The sequence below is a fragment of the Kogia breviceps genome, chromosome 4, assembly GCF_026419965.1.
Source record: "Kogia breviceps isolate mKogBre1 chromosome 4, mKogBre1 haplotype 1, whole genome shotgun sequence".
NCBI lineage: Eukaryota > Metazoa > Chordata > Mammalia > Artiodactyla > Physeteridae > Kogia > Kogia breviceps.
In genome coordinates, this window is record NC_081313.1 from 145,518,054 (window position 1) to 145,538,391 (window position 20,338).

The 20,338-nt window shown below is 40.4% G+C and overlaps 2 pseudogenes; one reads left to right on the forward strand and one right to left on the reverse strand.

Moving 5' to 3' along the window:
- The window catches only part of LOC131755463 (RNA/RNP complex-1-interacting phosphatase-like), a 177,115-nt pseudogene extending 161,518 nt beyond the window's left edge, over nucleotides 1-15,597 (reverse strand).
- LOC131755498 (RING finger protein 11-like) lies at nucleotides 3,351-4,020 on the forward strand (annotated as a pseudogene).
- Nucleotides 15,598-20,338: the final 4,741 nt, after the last annotated feature.

A 20,338-nucleotide genomic window follows, 5' to 3' on the forward strand; every position in this document is an offset into this window, starting at 1 on the left:
AGTGCAGAGTCTGAACCACTGGACCACCAGGGAAGTCCCAGGAATAAATCTTTTAAAGGAGAAGTTATAAATCCCTTGGTTATATGAACTGGAGATTTTTAGTAAGAAGTCATGTATTTTAAATGACTTGGAGCTTTAAAGAAAGGAAGGAAGGAAGGAAGGAAGAAAAAGGGATTTCCTTGGTGGTGCAGTGCATATAATATCAAAACTCAGTAAATTAATTTAAAAAATTTAAGAAAGAAAAACAAGCTGAAATCCACTGACTAATTATTCAGGCTGTTATATCTCGCTATTTCCAGATACATTCCTTTATCAACTTTTGGTAAAAGGTTATGCTATATCAGGACAAATGAATTACAAACTTTTCTCTTTTTCCAAAATTTGAGAAATTCCCCTACACTTCTACCTTCATATTTTATAAAAAGGGGAAAGTAGTGACAACCCTGATACTTACATTCAATTGCATCATCTGGCCACATGCCTTCTACATCAATCAAATATCTACAAAACAACAAAATTCAAGTCATTTGTAAATAAAAAGAAAAGAAAATCAAGTTTTTGCAAAAATGGTCCAATTTCGCTTTACAAATATAGATATAAAAATCCTAAGAAAATATCAGCACATCTAATCAATAATTATTAAACAATGATATATACCATGACTACAAAAAGGCTTTATTCCAAGGATGCAAGGAAAATGCAACTTTAGAAAATCTATTAATATAATTATTTACATTAATACAACAATTTAATTAATAAATGAAAGAGAATAAAATACAGGACCAAACTGGCAGATGTTAAAAAGTTATCTGATAACATACAACAGTCAGTTTCAGTCAAAATGCTTTGTACACTCAAAACAGGAGACTTAATATGACAGAGTATTCATCACGAACCACCAAATAACAAAAGACAAATTAGGATCAAGATTAACATCATATCTAAAAAACCCTATCTAACCAACCATAGGAGCCAGAAGCTTAGGAATCACCGTCACTGACAGCTATTTCTCCCTCGCCCTCACCGTCAACCCACAACCAGTGCTAACAGTGATACTGCCTACATACCTCTAGCATCTGTCCACATCTTTCCACCAAAATGACCACCACACCCTGGTCCAAGCCACCATTATGCCCAATTTCTACAAAAGTCTCCTAACTTGTATCCTCGCTTCCACTCTTTCTCCCCGCAGTGTATTCTCCACTCGGTAGCAAAACGATAGGTTGAAAGTGCAATTGGGTATGTTCCACACACTCACCTTCCACAAGAAAGTTCAATGGTTTTCTATTCCTCTTAAAGTCTGAAACCTTAAACATAAGCCTGCACGATCGAGCTCCTACCCACACTTGCAGCTCCATCATCATGACATGCTCCCCCAACAGCCCCACCATCCCGGCCAGTTCCTCCCACACAGCATATGCTTTCCTCTTATAGGGTCTTGTGCTATTCCTTATGCTCAGAAATCTCTCCCCAACGTCCCTATCTGGTTAATACCGACTCATCCTTCAGATATCAGCTGAAACATCCCTGAATAAACCTTCTCTAAACTCCATGATGAGATCAAATGCTCCCTAAAATATGCTCTCATGGTAGCATGTCCCTCTCCTTGGCACTTGTCAGAGTTGTAATTCGACATGCAGAGTATGATTCTTGACTATCTATTCCCTCTCTGCACTCTTAGAATTCACAAAGGGCAGGTCAAGTCTCTTCACTCACAAAATTTCACAAGTCATTTTGCTAGCACCCAGAACAGTGCTTAAACATAACAGATGCTCAATAAGTATTTCCTGCATGAACAACCATAAATTGGTACAGTGTATCAACATCCACAAAAAGCATAAGGGCATAAACTCTTTGATGCAGAAGTTCAATTCTGAGTGAAGTTAACTGAGACAAAGCATATATATTCAAAGATGTTCACACAGGAATGTTCACTACTTGGACGTTTTATAATATCAAAAACTTCTGACTTTTATATGCTCATCAATAACCAAAGGAACAATGCAGCCTTAAAAAATAAACAAATGAGACCTAATGAAACTTAAAAGCTTTTGCACAGCAGAGGAAACTATGAACAAGACCACAAGACAACCCTCAGAATGGGAGAAAATATTTGCAAATGAATCAACAAAGGATTAATCTCCCAAATATATAAATAGGTCATGCAGCTCACTATTAAAAAAACAAACAACCCAATCAAAAAATGGGCAGAAGACCTAAATAGACATTTCTCCAAAGAAGACATACAGATGGCCAAGAGGCACATGAATAGCTGCTCAAAATCACTCAGTATTAAAGTAATGCAAATCAAAAATACAATGAGGTATCACCTCACACCGGTTAGAATGGGCATCATCAGAAAATCTACAAACAACAAATGCTGGTGAGGGTGTGAGGAAAGGGAACCCTCTTGCACTGCTGGTGGGAATGTAAACTGATACAGCCACTATGGAGAACAGTATGGAGGTTCCTTAAAAACTAAAAATAGAATTACCATATGATCCAGCAATCCCACTACTGGGCATATACCCAGAGAAAACCATAATTCAAAAAGACATATGCAGCCCAATCTTCATTGCAGCACTATTCACAATAGCTAGGTCATGGAAGCAACCTAAATGCCCATCGACAGATGAAAGGACAAAGAAGATGTGGTACATATACACAATGGAATATTACTCAGCGATAAAAAAGAACGAAATTGGGGCTTCCCTGGTGGTGCAGTGGTTGAGAATCCGCCTGCCGATGCAGGGGACACGGGTTCGTGCCCCAGTCTGGGAGGATCCCTGATGCACAGAGCGGCTGGGCCTGTGAGCCATGGCCGCTGAGTCTGTGCGTGCGGAGCCTGTGCTCCGTAACGGAACAGGCCACAACAGTAAGAGGCCCGCATACCACAAAAAAAAAAAGAATGAAATTGGGTCATTTGTAGAGACGTGGATGGACCTAGAGACTGTCATACAGAGTGAAGTAAGTCAGAAAGAGAAAAACAAATATTGTATATTAATGCATATATGTGGAATCTAGAAAAATGGTACAGGTGAACCGGTTTGCAAGGCAGAAAAGAGACACAGATGTAGAGAACAAACGTATGGACACCAAGGGGGGAAAGTGGGGCAGGGCGGGGGTCAGTGGTGGTGAGATGAAATGGGAGATTGGGATTGACATATATACACTAATATGTATAAAATAGATAACTAATAAGAACCTGCTGTATGAAAAATAAATAAGTTTTAAAATTTCAATAATAAATAAATAAAATTAATTAATTAATTAATTAATTATTTTAAAAGAATGAGGTTGGAAGACTGTCAAAACAGCACACAACAGATCACACACTCAAGCCCTGGAAGATGGGGAACTGCCTTAATTCCCCCATTTCGGATCACATCTCCATGCCTCACAAGTCTCAGTCTGACTTGGCTAGCTTTGGCAAGGGGACGGAGCTGGATCAGGAGCCGCTGCTGCCATATCTGGATCAAGTTCCAGTTTGGGTCTATCATCCAACACCTAGCCAGACATGCCTAGCCACTCAGCTGAGAGGAACAAATTAGGATAACTCAAAGAATAGGCCTCAAACAGCATCAGCCTGAAGGAGTTTATGACCCTGGAAGAAATGGATCAAAAGAAAGGATCCGGGGGACTTCCCTGGTGGTGCAGTGGGTAAAGACTCCACACTCCCAAGCAGGGGGCCCGGGTTCATTCCCTGGTCAGGGAACTAGATCCCACACGCATGCCGCAACTAAGAGTTTGCATGCCACAACTAAGGAGCCCACCGGCTGCAAGTAAGACACGGTGCAAACCAATAAATTAATTAATTAAATAAAAGAAATATTTTTTTAAAAAGATCTGGGAGTGTGGGATCTGTATGATGGACTTTGTTTATGCAAACCCAATTTGATTACTGCTGTGTATGCAGATCACCTGGACTGTACAGGTGACTGGCTGATGAGACCCTTCACGTGCCCCTCCTGCATGGAGACAGTTGATGCAGCACTGCTTCTGTCCTACGAGACTAACTGAGCCAGTGTCTCTCACCTGACTTCAAGTGAACCATCATTTGTGGTGGTTTTGATCTTTTGTCGTTGAGCCCAAGGAGCCACGGATTGGGAATTAAGATCATGCATGAAAGTTTCCTAAAAATTCCTGAACAGCTGCAGATGTTGGGGAAAAGTATGTGATCTTTTAGAAATTTAGGGGGAAAAGTAGGATGCTATTTTTATGTAAAGCCTTCACCCAGTGTTTAAAAATATAATTGTATTTAGATCTTGTTATTGCTCCAGTACATAGGAATTGTGTAAAGTGTTACAGCAGCTACATATGTTTCACTTGTGTGTCGAAGATTAGGATAAAGATAGTGGTTGTTTTTCCTAAGTAAGATAACTTTCTTCTTCCCCCTACCCAAATTCTTTTCTGAAGTTACTGGCATTTGGGTCAAGGTTTTATTTAAAGCTACAGTTTACAACACTGGCACAAAAAAACTAGTTTTAAGCTTGTTTGCATAGTTCTTTTTTTTTAGAATAAATATAGAGCATTTATTTTTTACTTTATAGGAACTCCACAAGTTAAGGTCCCATTGTTCTTTGGCTGTGATTGTTGTTACTATTGAGGTTACTGTTTTCTGTCTTTGCTGGTTCTTTCTAATCTACCATTTGCCATTATTGGCATATGATCATCTCAGGGTCACAAGATGGCTGCTGTAAAACCAAGAATCATATTCTCACAAAACAAGGAGTGAGCAGAAAAAGAGCCCAAATGCTCATTTTCCAAATGCATATTATTTATCTTTTTTTCAGAGAAAAATATCATTCTCATAAGAACAATAACAGCCTCCCCCTAATTACTGATTTGCCAAAACAGATTGATATGACCATTCATAAGACAACTCATAGCAAAGAGGGATAGGATAATGATTGTCTCAGCCTAACAAGGATTTATCCACTAAAGCTGAATCCTTCACTCCTCAAAAAATCATAAAGTTCTATGAGCAAGGAAGAACTACTAAGGAACTGTTAAGTAAACCATTCAGAATTGTTTGTCCAAGACCATATGATTCTTTTTTTCCATTGGAAATGGAATTCATTGCCTTAGGTCTTCTTAAATAGTATTCTCTTACTGTTGGGGCTGGCTCTGTGCTTGAAAACCAGTTTATTTATAACCTGTTACAAGTGCGATATCTACTGGCAGTTAAGAAAGGCAGAATTCAAAGTGATCTCCTAGCTTGTAAGCAAACTGAGATTCTTTGTCCCTCTTCTCATGAAAAAAATGAGTTAATGTGTCCAGAAACTAACTCTAGTAAACGGGTTTAACAGTACCCTTTCTTATGTGTTTCATCTAATTATTTTGGTTGTTAATATGGTGATAATTAAAAGTCAAGGTAAATTTTCCACATTAAGAATTCTGATTTATTGAGCTTGAATTATGCCACCATGCTTATGTAAAAATGAAAGAGGCACCATGGTTAAACTCAGAAAAGTTTCTCAGTTGTAACAATTTTGACTTATTCTTTCCTGTGACCTCCTTCCCTGTTGTCTTGAACCACAGCAAAAGGATACTGCATGTCTTCTTATTGTAGTGCTGAGCTTACTGAAGTCATATACAACACATCTCAGTCTCTGTTTCTTGGAAGGAAAGTCCTGCTAGTTGACTGACAATTCTAAGCAGGGAGAATTAAGATAAATGTGTTTCACCTTTTGCACACAAATGCAGAATTTGTATCATCACAACTTCACAGTTGTGATCTCAAAAAAGAAGGAATTTCTCCTTTATATTTTTCTTGCAATTAAGGTAAGAACACTCTGAATCTCTAAGCTTCTGAAGTGTTACAAGTAGAGATGGTCTAGGAAAGATGGAGTTGTAATGTTTTACCCATTTAGCATGTGTTTATTTTTCCTTATGTACTCGAAGGTGACATATTTGTTCAGCTCAGTGATACTACAGTAGCTAAAAAATCATTCATTACTACAAGGAGAAGCAATCTCAACCTAACAAATCAGAAGTGTTTCTGATTATTTTATATTGAGTTGAATATTTGACTCTTAACACACTTCTACATACAAAACACAAGTCTCTTGAAGGGTTCTTCATAAGTGCATTATACAAGAATTTAGTATGTCATAAGCACTTAAGGATTTGACATTTAACTGTAGTAGTATGCATGTTGGTTAATTTTCTTACGACCCCATGATGAGTTTGAGAAAACCTGAAAGAATTAGAGTATCTGGTTCTATTAAATTGTTACATGTATCTTGCTGAAATATTTGTTCAATAATTTATATCCATGGGCTTCTCTGGTGGCGCAGTGGTTGAGAATCCGCCTGCCGATGCAGGGGACACGGGTTCGTGCCCCGGTCTGGGAAGATCCCACATGCCGCTGAGCGGCTGGGCCCGTGAGCCATGGCCGCTGAGCCTGCGCGTCCGGAGCCTGTGCTCCGCAATGGGAGAGGCCACAACAGTGAGAGGCCCGCAAAAAAAAAAAAAAAAAAAATTATATCCAACTACATAAAGCAAATTTGGAGGGAAAAATAATAATAAATAAATAACAATGACGTCTCTAAATATTTTCCTAGGAAGATGTCCACCATATATTAAATCATAAACCAAAATGACTGAATACTATACCATTCAATCAAATGTACAGTCAATTCTGTATATCCAACGGTTCCATATCCTGCAGATATAGAAGGACAAGTATACTACACCATTCTACATACAGGACTTGAGCATCCAAGGATTTTGGTATCCATGGGGAGTCCTAAAACCAATCCTCCTGCAGATACCAAGGGAATTTCGTATATGATTACATCTGCATTTTTATATCTGAAACAATATGTGCTAAATTATTACTGATAGGAACCTCTGAGTAGGGCGCAAAATTGCCTTCCACTTCATACATTTCTCTGACTGCAGTTTTTGCATTCAGCTTACATTAGCTTGCATTACTATTGTAAACAGAACAATTTAAACATGGTCTGCCTCTTGGGGTTGGCAAATCACCTGCAGATGAGGTAGCCAGTCCTGTTTAAACCATGGGTACAGTGGACACCCATAAGTCTGTCTATAAAACAGGTGTCCCTGATCACCTACCACATGCCCTCACCTCTTCATCATGTTGTGTTATTTTCCAATGAATTAGCACCACTTGACACTCCATATATTTACTTATTTATTTATCTCTCTCCCCCACTAGAACGTAAAGTACGTAAGGGCAAGAACTTTGTTCTTTTCCTACTTCCTAGAACAGTGCCTTCAACTTAGAAGGTGTTATACAAATATTTGCTGACAATGAATGTATGAACTCTTTGCCCTTTCGCACTACACTCTAGTCACACCAGAGGCTGCCCCTCCAGAGCACAAGTTCAAGCCCTGTGCCTTTTGTACCTGTTCCCAATACCTGGGTTGTCCTTTCCTCATGCCGGCAAAATCCTCTTCCCCCAAATCCAGCTCAAATGATGTCCCCTCTGTCAGGCCTTCCTCAATTTTTCCTCTATATTCCTGCTGCACTTGATTCTTTTATTATAAGTAACCCACTTATAGTCACTACATGTGTACCTTCCTAGATAACTGTAAATTGCTACTGAACAAAGACTTCTAGTCACCTCTGTATCCCTGTGCCCTAACAACAAACCTATAAGCCTCTCAGTGTTTACTAAAACAATTTATTTTCGGAGTCTCAAACAAACTAGGGAGTGGATAGTAGAGTCTCCTCCTTATTATCAGTGAGCCTGGCATCTGTGGGAGGGGCTTAGAGCAGAGGAAACCACCAACGGATCATAACTAAGGTCCTGAGACTGCAATGGCAGAGAGCATGGTGAAGTTAGCCCACTGCATGCAGAACACCCACACACGAGTCAGCATATGCAATGGACTACACTTGGTATAACATGTGAACAATCAAGGTTTACAAATGTGTTCTCATGCACTCGTAAGGATCTTCTAGCCCACGCGGAACAGACAGAACACACACAAAGGAGCCTAGAGGAAGTAAGAAGGCCGGCAGCTGCACCCTAACATCTTAAGGGGTAACATTTCTGTGACTACAGTTTAAACAAATCAGATCATTTGCCTCCTTTGTAGACACCCTGCTTATCACGGGCAAGGACAAGCATCTCAAGTTTTAAAGCTAAAATACAGGGAAGATCTGTGTATAGGTCTTAAGATGTTTAAGAGCTAGTACCTGCATTAAGCATCCAGGTTATAGAATGAAAATTTATCTTGAAATTCCAGTCTCTCCTTCTCTCTCTCACCTCCTATCCCCTATCTTCCCAGCTCCATCTCTATTCCTTCTCCCCTACTCCCTGTTTTATGTATATATGTGCATCATTTTATATATACACGGAATATTTACTGTCTCTCAGGTTTATTTTAAAAAGTGCACACTCCTCAGGCTAAATTTAGAAAGAGGACAAGATGAACACCTTCTCATGTGAGTCACTGGTGTTCCACAGACAAAAGATACCTCAGTCTTAAAACACAGCAAATACAATGTTCCTTCTGACAGTTAGATGCTAGAAAAAGGCAGGCGGATCCTTACAATTCAGACGCTATTAAGACCTACTAACAACAGAGTAGATCTTAAAGCAGAAACAAGAAAACACCAGCCTTCTAAGCTCTTCCTGTCTGAAGATACGTACAAGAGGTGGCAGTGTTCTCCCTCACTTGCACCCAAAGGGTAAAAGCAGCAAAAATATCTTAAACACATATGATAACGAAGCCACTCTTCTGGTCCACTCTCTTTTGTTTTGCTTCTAGGGATGTGTCCCACGCCGAACCTTTGCTTTTTCTTTTCTCTTTTATATACGCTAAGAACCTGAGAGGCTTAACCTTTTCTTCCACATCTCAACCAATAAATAGGACAAAAGAACATTTTTATCTTTTTATGTATTTTCCATTCAAATTTTTTTAAAAGAGGTAAGTATGCTACTTGAGTTCATATTTCTCACAAAAATCACTTTCCAAACTAAACTAAATTGTTTGTGACCATAAGCAGGAAAAACACCATACCCTATCAGCACCATCAGACATTTCCACCTTAATGTTACCAAACACAACAGGCCTAATGTCAGAACTATTAAAAATGTTAAAAATCCCCAACCCCACTCAAAATGCATACCAAAGTTCAGGTAAAGGAAAAAAAAAACAGAAACAACTCACCATTATCTTTATTTTCTTTCACAAACCCATTAGCAGCACATGGGAATTTAAAAATAGTGTCTTCATCTGGCACCTGATGCCCAATTGTACAAATTCTTAAATAACGAATAGTTTCTGGTAAGTCCTATAAGGCAAAACCATGAAAATATGTATTACTTCATTCATCAGGAAAGAATAAAAATTTAATTAGAGAAGGCAGAATATAAACCAAGAGAGTACATTAAACTTAGTATGTCAGTCATTCTGATGAGAGCCATTTTTTCCAAAGCTGCTTTAACCAGTAAGTATCACCTGATTTTCATTAAAACTGCAGAATGGACAGTTACTAGGCATGCAAAAGGAAAAGCAAATCTATGTGAATGAATGCACATGTGACTCAAAAGGATATAAACAGTTCTACCTACATTTATGTTCTATCTTACATTTCAAGGGCCACAAAGCGGCTGTGATTTAAGTAGAATAGTAGAATAGAGTCAGAAGAACTTGGATTCAAATTAGGAAATAGAGCAAATTTCAGGCATTGTTGAGAACTGGTATTCTCGGGGTGGGAGGAAGAAGACTATCAATAGAAGACAGAAAAGGATAAGTGAGAATTCTGTAGTTCTGAATTTAAATGGAAAGTAGCAGTATGAACCTATGACATATTTTATATTTAAAACAAACATACATATCTCCCAGCTCTGACCACTGAAAAAGTCTACAAACAACTGATGTCATATCAAAAGGACTCAGGAGTCACTGAGAAGCTCCAACTGGCCAAAGATAGGACCTCCATTAGAATAATAACTGTAATGGAGTCTACAGTGATATGAATAAATAAATTTTAAAAAACTGGTCACCACTGGAGGATATTAGTGAATCAATTATTTTGAAAACTGTTAAATAAAAGAAGAGGGCTTCCCTGGCGGTGCAGTGGTTGAGAGTCCGCCTGCTGATGCAGGAGACACGGGTTCGTGCCCCTGTCCGGGGAGATCCCACATGCCGCGGAGCGGCTAGGCCCGTGAGCCATGGCCGCTGAGCCTGCGTGTCTGGAGCCTGTGCTCCACAACGGGAGGGACCACAAGTGAGAGGCCCACGTACCGGAAAAAAAAAAAAGAAGAGAATCATGCCTCTACAACTGGGCAACCAAGTAGTTAATGAACGGAATCTTCTCCTGATAGAAATATACCCAGCTAATAAGTGAAAAAAGAACAACAGAATTCACCAGTTTTTGAAGCCTCAACTGAATGAATGGATGGAGGTATGAGTCATCAGTGACTGCTAATATCACAGAAAGAGACAATTATATGTCTCCATGGAAGAACACATCACCACCTATGAAACTGTCTTGCCAGAACAAAACATGCAAGCTTCATTCTGATCAATGACCAATTTACAGGAAATAAAGGGATGGAAGGTTATGTTAACAACACATGGAGTGTAATCATCAAAATCTAGATGGGACAAATTACCTGGTTTCTTTAAAAATAAAATTCAAGGAGGAAAAAAAATAGTGAGAGAGACATGGAGGGAGAACCTATAGATTAACTAAGACCTCAGAGACCTAACAATCAACGGCAAAGTGTGGACCTTATTTGGATCTAATTCAAAATTCTTAAAAACATTTTTTTGTGACATTTAGGAGACAACTGCAAATTTGAGCACTCACTGGGTATTTAATACTACAAAATTATATTAAGGAATACAAGTCCTATATTTTTTTAACATCTTTATTTGAGTATAACTGTTTTACAATAGGGTGCTAGTTTCTCCTTTACAACAAAGTGAATCAGTTATACATATACATATGTTCCCATAACTCTTCCCTCTTGTGTCACCCTCCCTCCCACCCTCCCTATCCCACCCCTCTAGGTGGTCACAAAGCACAGAGGTGAACTCCTTGTGCTATGCTGCAGTTTCCCACTAGCTATCTAATTTACATTTGGTAGTGTGTATATGTCCCTGCCACTCTCTCACATCGTCACAGCTTACCCTTCCCCCTCCCCAGATCCTCAAGTCCATGCTCTAGTAGGTCTGTGTTTTCCTATATTTTAAATATACATACCAAAAATGTATAGGTGTATTTACATGTTGTCTCGGAGCTGCTTCAAGATACTATGGAATAAGGTGAAACAGGTGGGGATATAGATAAAATGTGACAGCCATCAGTTGGTAAATATTGAAGCTGGATGAGTTCATGCGTATACAAGGAACACTCAAAGTATTTTGTGTACTTTCGTATATGTTTAAAATTTGTGATAATTGTTTAAAACCAAGACGACACTGTAGAAAGGTTTGGCAGTTTCTCAAAGGTTAAATGTACAGCTACCATATGATCCAACAACTGTGCTACTACCTACACTGCACATCTAAGAGAACTGAAAGCAGGGATTTGAACAAATATTTGTACACCAATGATCACAGCAGCATGATTCACAACAGCTACAGGTGGAAACAACCCAAGTGTCAATCAACCAATGAATAACAAACTACGTTATACACACAGTGGGATTTATTAAGCCTCAAAAGGAATGGCATTTTGTTCCATGCTATAACATGGATAAACCTTGAAAACACTAGGTTTAGTGAAATAAGCCAGACATAGAAGGACAAGTATTGTAGATTCCACTTACACGAGGTACCTAGAACAGGCAAATTCACAGAGACAGAAAACAGAATAGAGGTTACTAAAGGCTGGTGGGAGGGAAAATGGGGTGGTTACTGTTTGATGGTTACAGAGTTTTTGTTGAGGATGATGTAAAAGTTTTGGTTATACACAGTGGTGATGGTTACACAACACTGTGACTGTACTTAATGCCACTGAACTGCATATTTATAAATGGTTAAAATAAATAGGATTTACGTATATTTTACCACAATAAAAAAAGAGGAATAACTGAGTTGAAATTTCAATTCTTCCTTTTCCAAGAGTCCGTTTCATCGTCTGCAAAATTAGTAATTGTAGTTGTCTATCCTCTGAGCTTAGTGCAGAGTAAGCACTCAGTAGGAGATATCAGTACTACTTCCACTTCAACAGCAAAGGATTCTTGTGAAGATTAGCTAAGTCTATGGATATGAAACAACTTTCTAAATGGCAAACTGCTATACAAATATTAACAAACATTAGGTGTTACTGTCTCCCAAGGCCATGGAACAGGTCAGAAGAAGGATAATTCCTTTGCACTGGTATGTCCTACATGGGCCAAGAGAATATATGGGTTTCTGTACGATATCAGAAGGTATTAGGAAAAGAAAGCATAAAAGTTATAGAACAATTGTCTTTTACCATGATGCTTAAACATGCTCAGGGAACTGCTGAAAGAAAGTGCTAAAGACATAATGGACATACCATTCTTTCCTTTCAGGCTACTACTATTCTTACTAAAAGTTTACTTCATTTTCAAAATATAGAACATGGAAGCTTATAGAAATTCTTAAGCATATCTAGAGCGTACTGCCAAATACTACAGTTCAATTCATATCTTTCATCTCATTTTGAAACAGGAATTAGAAATGTGTATTTAAGAAACCACTAGCTTCCCTTTTTGAACCCATGAAAGAAGGCCAGGATTCACCTTACCATAAGATGATAAGCACTGAAATTACTATGAATTATTACAGTATCAGAAAGAAGGTCATTTTCAATTACGGGTTCCATTTACCTCTGGCTTATAATAGCGGCGAGTATATGTTAAGTCAGCCCAAGTTCTTCGTTCTATTCTTGGAGTCTGTTTAAAAAAGATCCAAGGGGGAAAAACATTCTTCTGGAGCAAGATTCTTTTCAAAACTCTGTCAGAAAGAATAAAGTAAGAAAGAACATGTGTTTAAAATCCTTTATTATATTATCCATTTATTCAAACCCTGTGATGCTAACAAATGAGATTCAAAGTAAAGTTTCCTGCTCTGGAATTTACAAGCGGTATTTCAATCCTTTCCCCTAGAGAGATTAGACAAAAGAAAATAAGCCTACTTCTAGACATTTACTTCTATGTTTGTTTATTTCATGTTGATCTCCTAACCAGACTGTAAACTCCCAGAAGGAAGGGACCACATCAATTTTGCCTACCACTGTATCGCCAGCTCCAAGCAGAGTGCCTGTAAATAGACACATAAATACTTCCTGAATATCTACCTATATGAAGGATGGCTTTCACTGCTAAACATTCTGTTACGTATTTGCCTTATTTATGTACTCTGTTCCATTGATCTGTTTGGTTATTCAAGTGCCAGCGACACACTTTTCTTTTTAAATTAGTAGACTACTTTTAGAGCAGTTTGAGATTCACAGCAAAACTGAGTAAAAAGTACACAGTTCCCACTTATACCCTCTCTCCTTCACCCCACACAACCTTTCCCATTATCGACGTGCCATACCAGTGTGCTTCATTTCTTAGAATTCGTGAACCAACACAGACACATCATTATCAATCAAAGTCCATAGTTTATTGCATTCATGGTACAAGTAACTGACTATTTCTTTATTTCCAGTATAGTCATCCCCAAACATTTACATACTGAGATACATATTACTTTCTTATAAAGTATTTTGTCCTTTATTTATAGTTACGGCATTCCATTGGCTTTTTTTTTACATTAAATACAAAAGTAGGCTGTATTTATCTATGAATTCCATTTCTGGATACTAAAGGAGGTATTAAAAAGTATTCGCTATAAAAAGGGAAAATGGACTACGACAGGGTTGAGAGCCAGGGCTCTATATGGTGAATTCAGATTTCTGGAAGCATACGGTATTAACTTTCACTTACCTTTTTTAAAGGAACTTTGAAAGCAATGCAACGAGTCCCAGGCATCCGCTGTCCCACTGGGAGATACTCTTTCCACCTAATAATATACTGTTTGTTAGGCAAATTTTATCTTAGGCTGTCTCCCTGCATAGGATGAACGCGCCTTGAAAATGGAAATCATATCCCTCTATACTAGGTCTCTCTCCTCTTTCTTCTTTGCATTGTGCTGCTCCACTTATTCAACCCCACCTAGTAATAACCTATACTTCCCTTGTTCCTGTTTTCCCGTCTTGAAAACAGATAAAAGGCAACTAAACAATGCAAAGGTCTCAACAAATGAGGGATATCTAAAACCAGAGACGGCCAGAACTTCTGTATCCCTGATAAAACCTAGCCCGATGTTGACTACTAAGGTATCAGGAATACACGCGTGTTGACTGAAATAGTTTAAACTCAATTCTTCCACTTCCCAGTTTATTTTTAGTCCTCATACAAAACCTGATAACAAAATTCCTTAAGGCTAGGATTCACAGTGAAAACTAATATCTGAACTGACTTCTGTAAGATGAGTTAGAACTAAGGTTAATTCAGTGTGTCTGAAGCATAGAAAGTGAGGACAAAAGTGGCACAAGATGGGGCTAGAGAAGCAGAGAGGATTCTAGACCACGCAGAGACTTGAAGGCCAACAGTTGGTTTTCTATTCTCAAAACAATGTTTTGGAGCGATGGTTATGAGCAATGCTCCAACTTGCTGTTAAGGTTTCTTGTGTGAAGAATGGACTGGAAGGAAACAAGAAATATGGACGCTAGTTAGGACCTAATTGCAACCGACAGGCAAGTTCAGTATTAGATGTTGAGGAAGAGTTGACAGATTCAAAAGAAATTCAGGAGATAAACTGAAGCGGGCTTTATGGGGTATGACATGGAGGAAAGGAAGGTCTTAGGGAATTAAAGGGTTTACTGCACACATGAGCAAAGTCTCCAAATTAATCATTTGAACGTACAGAGGTAGATCTCTCAAATGACACCGGTTAGGAAGCAACAGTACGCCCTTTATAATTCCTAGAGACAACACAGATCAACTGTTTCGATGGAAAATTCGGCGGTACCGGTGCGTTTTTTCACTCAAACTTAGTTCGAGTTCCTCTTACTCACATTTTCTGTGCCAAAACAACACAGCTTGAGGAATTGAAGGGGATTCTATTTTGGTAATTAAGGAGTGTCCCTAACACTGACAGTCCCATCTTCAAAAGCAGTTCCTCTGCATGTTACCCGAGGAGCAATGGCCAGAGCCTCCCTTTTAAAACGATGGGGGGAAATCAGAACATCACACACCGTCGCTTTCAGCTACTGTGAACTGAGCCGGGAGACGACCAATATCCTCTAGCACAGCGCGGACGGGGCAGCGCGCGGGGCAACAGTGACAGGAGAGAGAAAAGACAAAGCCCAGGCCCAGGGGCTCTGAGCTCCACCCGCAACGCCCAGGGGCCAAGTGTATTACCTTTCCGGGATGTGCGTTCTTTCCTCTTGGCCGACGAACGTCCGGAAAAGCCGCGACCCTGACCCCACCGCCCTCGGGCATGATGCCACTGGCTCATGTGACCCTCAACATGCCGCCCACCCAACACCAAGAGTGCCTAAGTCGTCAACCCGGCGCCCCCAGTGTCAGCACAAGGAACCGAACCACAGGCGCCTAGGTTGAAGCCCGCGTACCTCGCGGACCTCCTTCTACTGCGCACGCGCCACCGCCCGTCGAGATGACGTCATCACGCCGGCCGACTCAGACGCTTGATTACTAAAGAGGACTCAGACGCCTGCAATTCCCCCCTTAACCGGACGATGGCAGCAGAGGCCCATTAGTTCGTGTGTGTACCCTTCCGAATTCCCATGATAAAGGACATGGAAAGTTGTTCCACTCTCCCAGTTTCGTGTGTGGTTCTTTCAGATATTTCCCAAGTGCTTACGTTCACACTTGTTGTATCTTGTATGTAAGTATTTCTACGTAATGGATAGCCTGTATTTTATAGAAGAGCAGTATACTATACATAGTCTACAATCTCTCTTGGATAGTGATTTTCCCAATTTGTGCGTACATCCATTCTCTTCTGTTTAATAGCTGCGTCACATTACATAATTTACATGGCCAGTGCAATACTGATGGACTTTTAGTTGTTTTCAGTTCGGGGTTTTTTTCGTTTTTTTCTCTGTTACAGAAAGGCTGCAATGTGAACCTCTTTATAAATGTATATAGCTATATATAAATTTCTAGACATAGAATTTCTGGAATGAAAGAGATGAAAACTTAAAATATTGAAATATTTCAGGGACTTCCCTGTTTTCAGGGACTTCCCTGGCACAGTGGTTGAGAGTCCGCCTGCCGATGCAGGGGACATGGGTTCGTGCCCCTGTCTGGGAAGATCCCACATACCGCGGAGCAGCTAGACCCATGAGCCATGGCCTCTGAGCCTGCGCGTCCAGAGCCTGTGCTCCGCGACGGGAGAGGCCACAACAATGAGACGCCCGCGTACCACCAAAAAATATATATATATTGAAAGATTTTCAATCAATCTAATCTGCCTAATCAACCTTCGAAAATATTCTATCAACTTATACTCCACTCACAGTGAAACATTTATTGGGTTTCTATTATGTGCCTGGTATCATGCTGGAGGTTGACAGTATGTATTTACATGTTACACAATACTAAACAAAGCCTGAGAGAGACAAGAGTGGAGCTCAAGTATAGCATTTGCTCACAGTATCAGGCATAGTGATCTGTACCCGTTAGAAAAACTGTGAATCCTGCCTCAAGTGGAACAGCAAAGAACAGCATGTCCTACAGTAGGTCTGAAGGTATAATAGCAGACTAAATTCCATTGTTATTTATAATAGGAAATGGTTTTTTGTTAGTTTTAATTTTTACTTTTTTTTACCCACTCTGGAATAATCCAGGGGTAATTAGAACTTCTTACCTTCTTTAGCCCAAAAGGAGCCAATTCATCACAAACTGTCATGGATTCTGATTCTAAATTATCAAGAGTGCAATTTCTAACAGAGGCAGGGAATCTTCTTTGCAATTAAAGTGATTGACTTCTTCTCAGATGCAGTAGAATTTCACTTTTTAGTTCTGTTCATTCAGATCAAATGTGAGAAAATTCTTCCTCATTTTATTTTCCTTCCAAAGAACACGATACAACAAACATTAATCCCAGAGTGATACAAGACCAGACCTGCAAGGGACTTAGGCAGAGCTAGACATCTATCAATGGGTCTTGTCCATTTTACGGGGTCTCAGCGGCTCCTTAAGCTCTAAAGGGGAAAAAAGGGACTAATTATTTGTTACATCACATAGTTCACCTAAGGGCTTGCCAAACCTTCCAGCATCTGCTAAGTTGTGACGAGACAGCATTAGATGTTTAGGTAAACATAGACTAGCGCGGAACAGAACAATTTTGTTTCTTGTGCAGGCAAAGAACAGAGCCACAGTGCTGGGGATGAAGCGGTGTGTGGAGGTAAACATAAACAACGTGGGAGCAAATCTGTTCTTTCTCACTTAGGTGGTAGGAACATGATTATGTGCTGTCACATTGTGAAAGACAAAAATAGTCAAAAGCAGTTTGGGAGAAGGAGGAGGACACTGCGGAGGCTCTAAAGGAACGTGAGGCCACCAAGGCTGACACAGATCTCCCAAGGCCGGAAAGACACCTGTCTGTCCACTTTGCTTTTCCTCTTAAAGACTGGCCAGTTGTGGCTCCCGCAGCCTGTTGACCTGGGGCCTGCATCCTTATCTCCCCTTCCCCTCTCTCCACGTGGTCAACAGACTGGCGTCCGTTCACTCACTTGAGACATACAAAGGTCAAGGTTTTCGCTCCATGAGTACCTCCCAGCTATCCGTGCTCCAGACAACAGTGACTCTCCTTTGTCCTGGTGTGAATGCAGTGGCTCACCGTTTTCCAAACACTTTCGCACATATGTAAAGAAGAGTCTGGGAGCCCTCCAAGATTTTAAATTTTAGTAAACAATGAAATTACATAGTAAGCTTTTGAAAAATTAAAACATCCATGTATGTGAAATTGTACCTCTGCCTTTACTGCAGGCTGTTTGTGAAATTCAGGAAGCCCTACCTTTCCATTCATTAAACAGACAGTAGTTGAGCACCTTCTAAGGGCAAGGCAGGGTGCCAGGTGATGGAGGTGGAGAAACAGGGCTTAGTTCTTGCTCTGATGGGGAAGGCACGTAAGCAGACACCCTCGGTACAGGAAAACACAGAATGAAGGTGCTGTGATGAGATAAACGGGTCACGCTTATAAGAACAAAGGAAAAGAGCATCCTTCCAATGCAGGAGACACAAACAAGGGCAGGAGGTTGGCAGGTGTCTTGAAGGAACGTCAGTCTTGCTGAGCCGGGACAGGATCTCCAGGCTTACTCGACGTAGCATGGGCATATATGCACGCCACATTCCAAGAACCAGAAACACAAGAAAGAAGAAGCCAGACCAGACACCACAAAGCTGTGACTGTTAGGCTCAGAAGTCTGGGCTTTTTTACGCACCAAGGAGGAGCACGAAGGGGAAGTGACCGTCCAACGGGCTGTGCTGGTCGGGGCAGGGAGGGCCAGAGGAGGCTGCTGACATGATCCGCGGAGCGCTGACAGAGCTGGCTGTGGCAACGGGAATGGAAATAAGCGGAGATTCAAGAGACTTGGGGCCGGTACAAACCACAGGGACTTGTGACCATCAGATGAATGGATGAGGAAAGAGGCAAAATAGACTCTGAGCACTATTATATGTGAACACTTGGATGGCGTCCATGGACTGTCCGGCTTTTGCTGTTGAAACATTTACTGTGTTTAAACAGTCACATCCTGCACTGAGCCCTTGTTTTCAGCTTTCAAACATCCCCGAGATCAGTCAGGGAGTTATTTCAATCCTCCTTTTTAGAGATGAGAGAACCAAGACTGGCAAGGTTGAGCCCTAAGCAGGAAACCCAACTAACCCAACCAATTGGTGCAGAGCTCGGACGAAAGATCAGTATAGTCCTCATTACACAATACAACGAAACACGAAGATAGCTCAAAACTGTCCAAGCGGCATGTTTCCAGCCTAAGTGGGACAAAGTTCATACAACTTTATACCGTGAGCTGTGTTGTAAGGTGGTTTGTGGACAATGTCCATTCCAAAAGCCAACGGAAAGCTACCAGTATGCTGAATCTTTAAAAACATGGATGGACAGGATTCAAGTCTTACACCTTTCTGAACAAAATACCCTTCACAGACGCTATTTTTAGACTCAAGTTTTCCCAACATGAAGTTCGTAAAAGAACAATCTGTCTAAAAAGCATGTAAAGAAATTCACTGACTAAGGTTTAGATGTTTTAGGACTTTAATGTCCTTCACACGGTCAACATAAAACACTGACAATGGATGAACAATAGGGGAAAAGACTCCTCAGCAAAGATCTTCCCGAACTCACAGCATCACTGGTCAAACACCAGAAAGAGAACAGTCACGTGAACAAACAGTAAGGGAATTTAACAGAGATTTTTAGTTTAACAGCATAGCTGAAAAACGAAGAACCAACCAAACAACCAACCGTCCTCTACCCACTGAAAGGAAAGTAAAGGCGAATCAGGGAGCTTCCAAATCTGGTGAAGCAGCTTAAAACGCGAGAGGGGAGGGGGAAGGGGAGGCACACAACTGTTGAGAACGTAACACTCTAATGCACAAGGCCAAGGATCCTGACAAATTCTCAAAGTCTCAACATATCCCAACAAGAACCGTATTATTAGAAATATAAAGGCACAGAGATATAAATGCATAGAGATATAAACTACATGGTATTAAAAACAGACCTTGCTACATAAACATATAGTAAGTCAATTTTATCGCTTTATGAGAATAACCATATAAGGAAAGAAACCAGAAGACCCCACTGCTGTCATCTTGCAAAGGATCAGAATTCAGCACCTAGAGGGCCCCACCCACCCTCCATGCTGTGTGTCTCTATAAGCAATAACCTGCAATTTGCATATAATTAAACCCACAGGCGGCTCTGAATATGAGATCTAGGCAGAAAAAGTAGAAGCAAAGACAACAGCAGCTAGCATTTGGTAGAAAAGCAAGAAAAGATTTCTTTTTCTTTTTTTTTTTTTTTTTTGCGATACGTGGCCCTCTCACTGTGTGGCCTCTCCCACTGCGGAGCACAGGCCCCAACGTGCAGGCTCAGCGGCCATGGCCCGCAGGCCTAGCCGCTCCGCGGCATATGGGATCCCTGGAACTGGCACGAACCCGTGTCCCCTGCATCAGCAGGTGGACTCCCAACCGATGCGCCACCAGGGAAGCCCCAAGAGAAGATTTTTGAAAAGCTTCCAGTTCAAGTCAGAATTAAGGTTAAATTTCAACAGCTTGGCATAGCTGTGGATATTTTGCTGTTCTCTGAAAAACGAAGAAAATCTATCATAAGCATG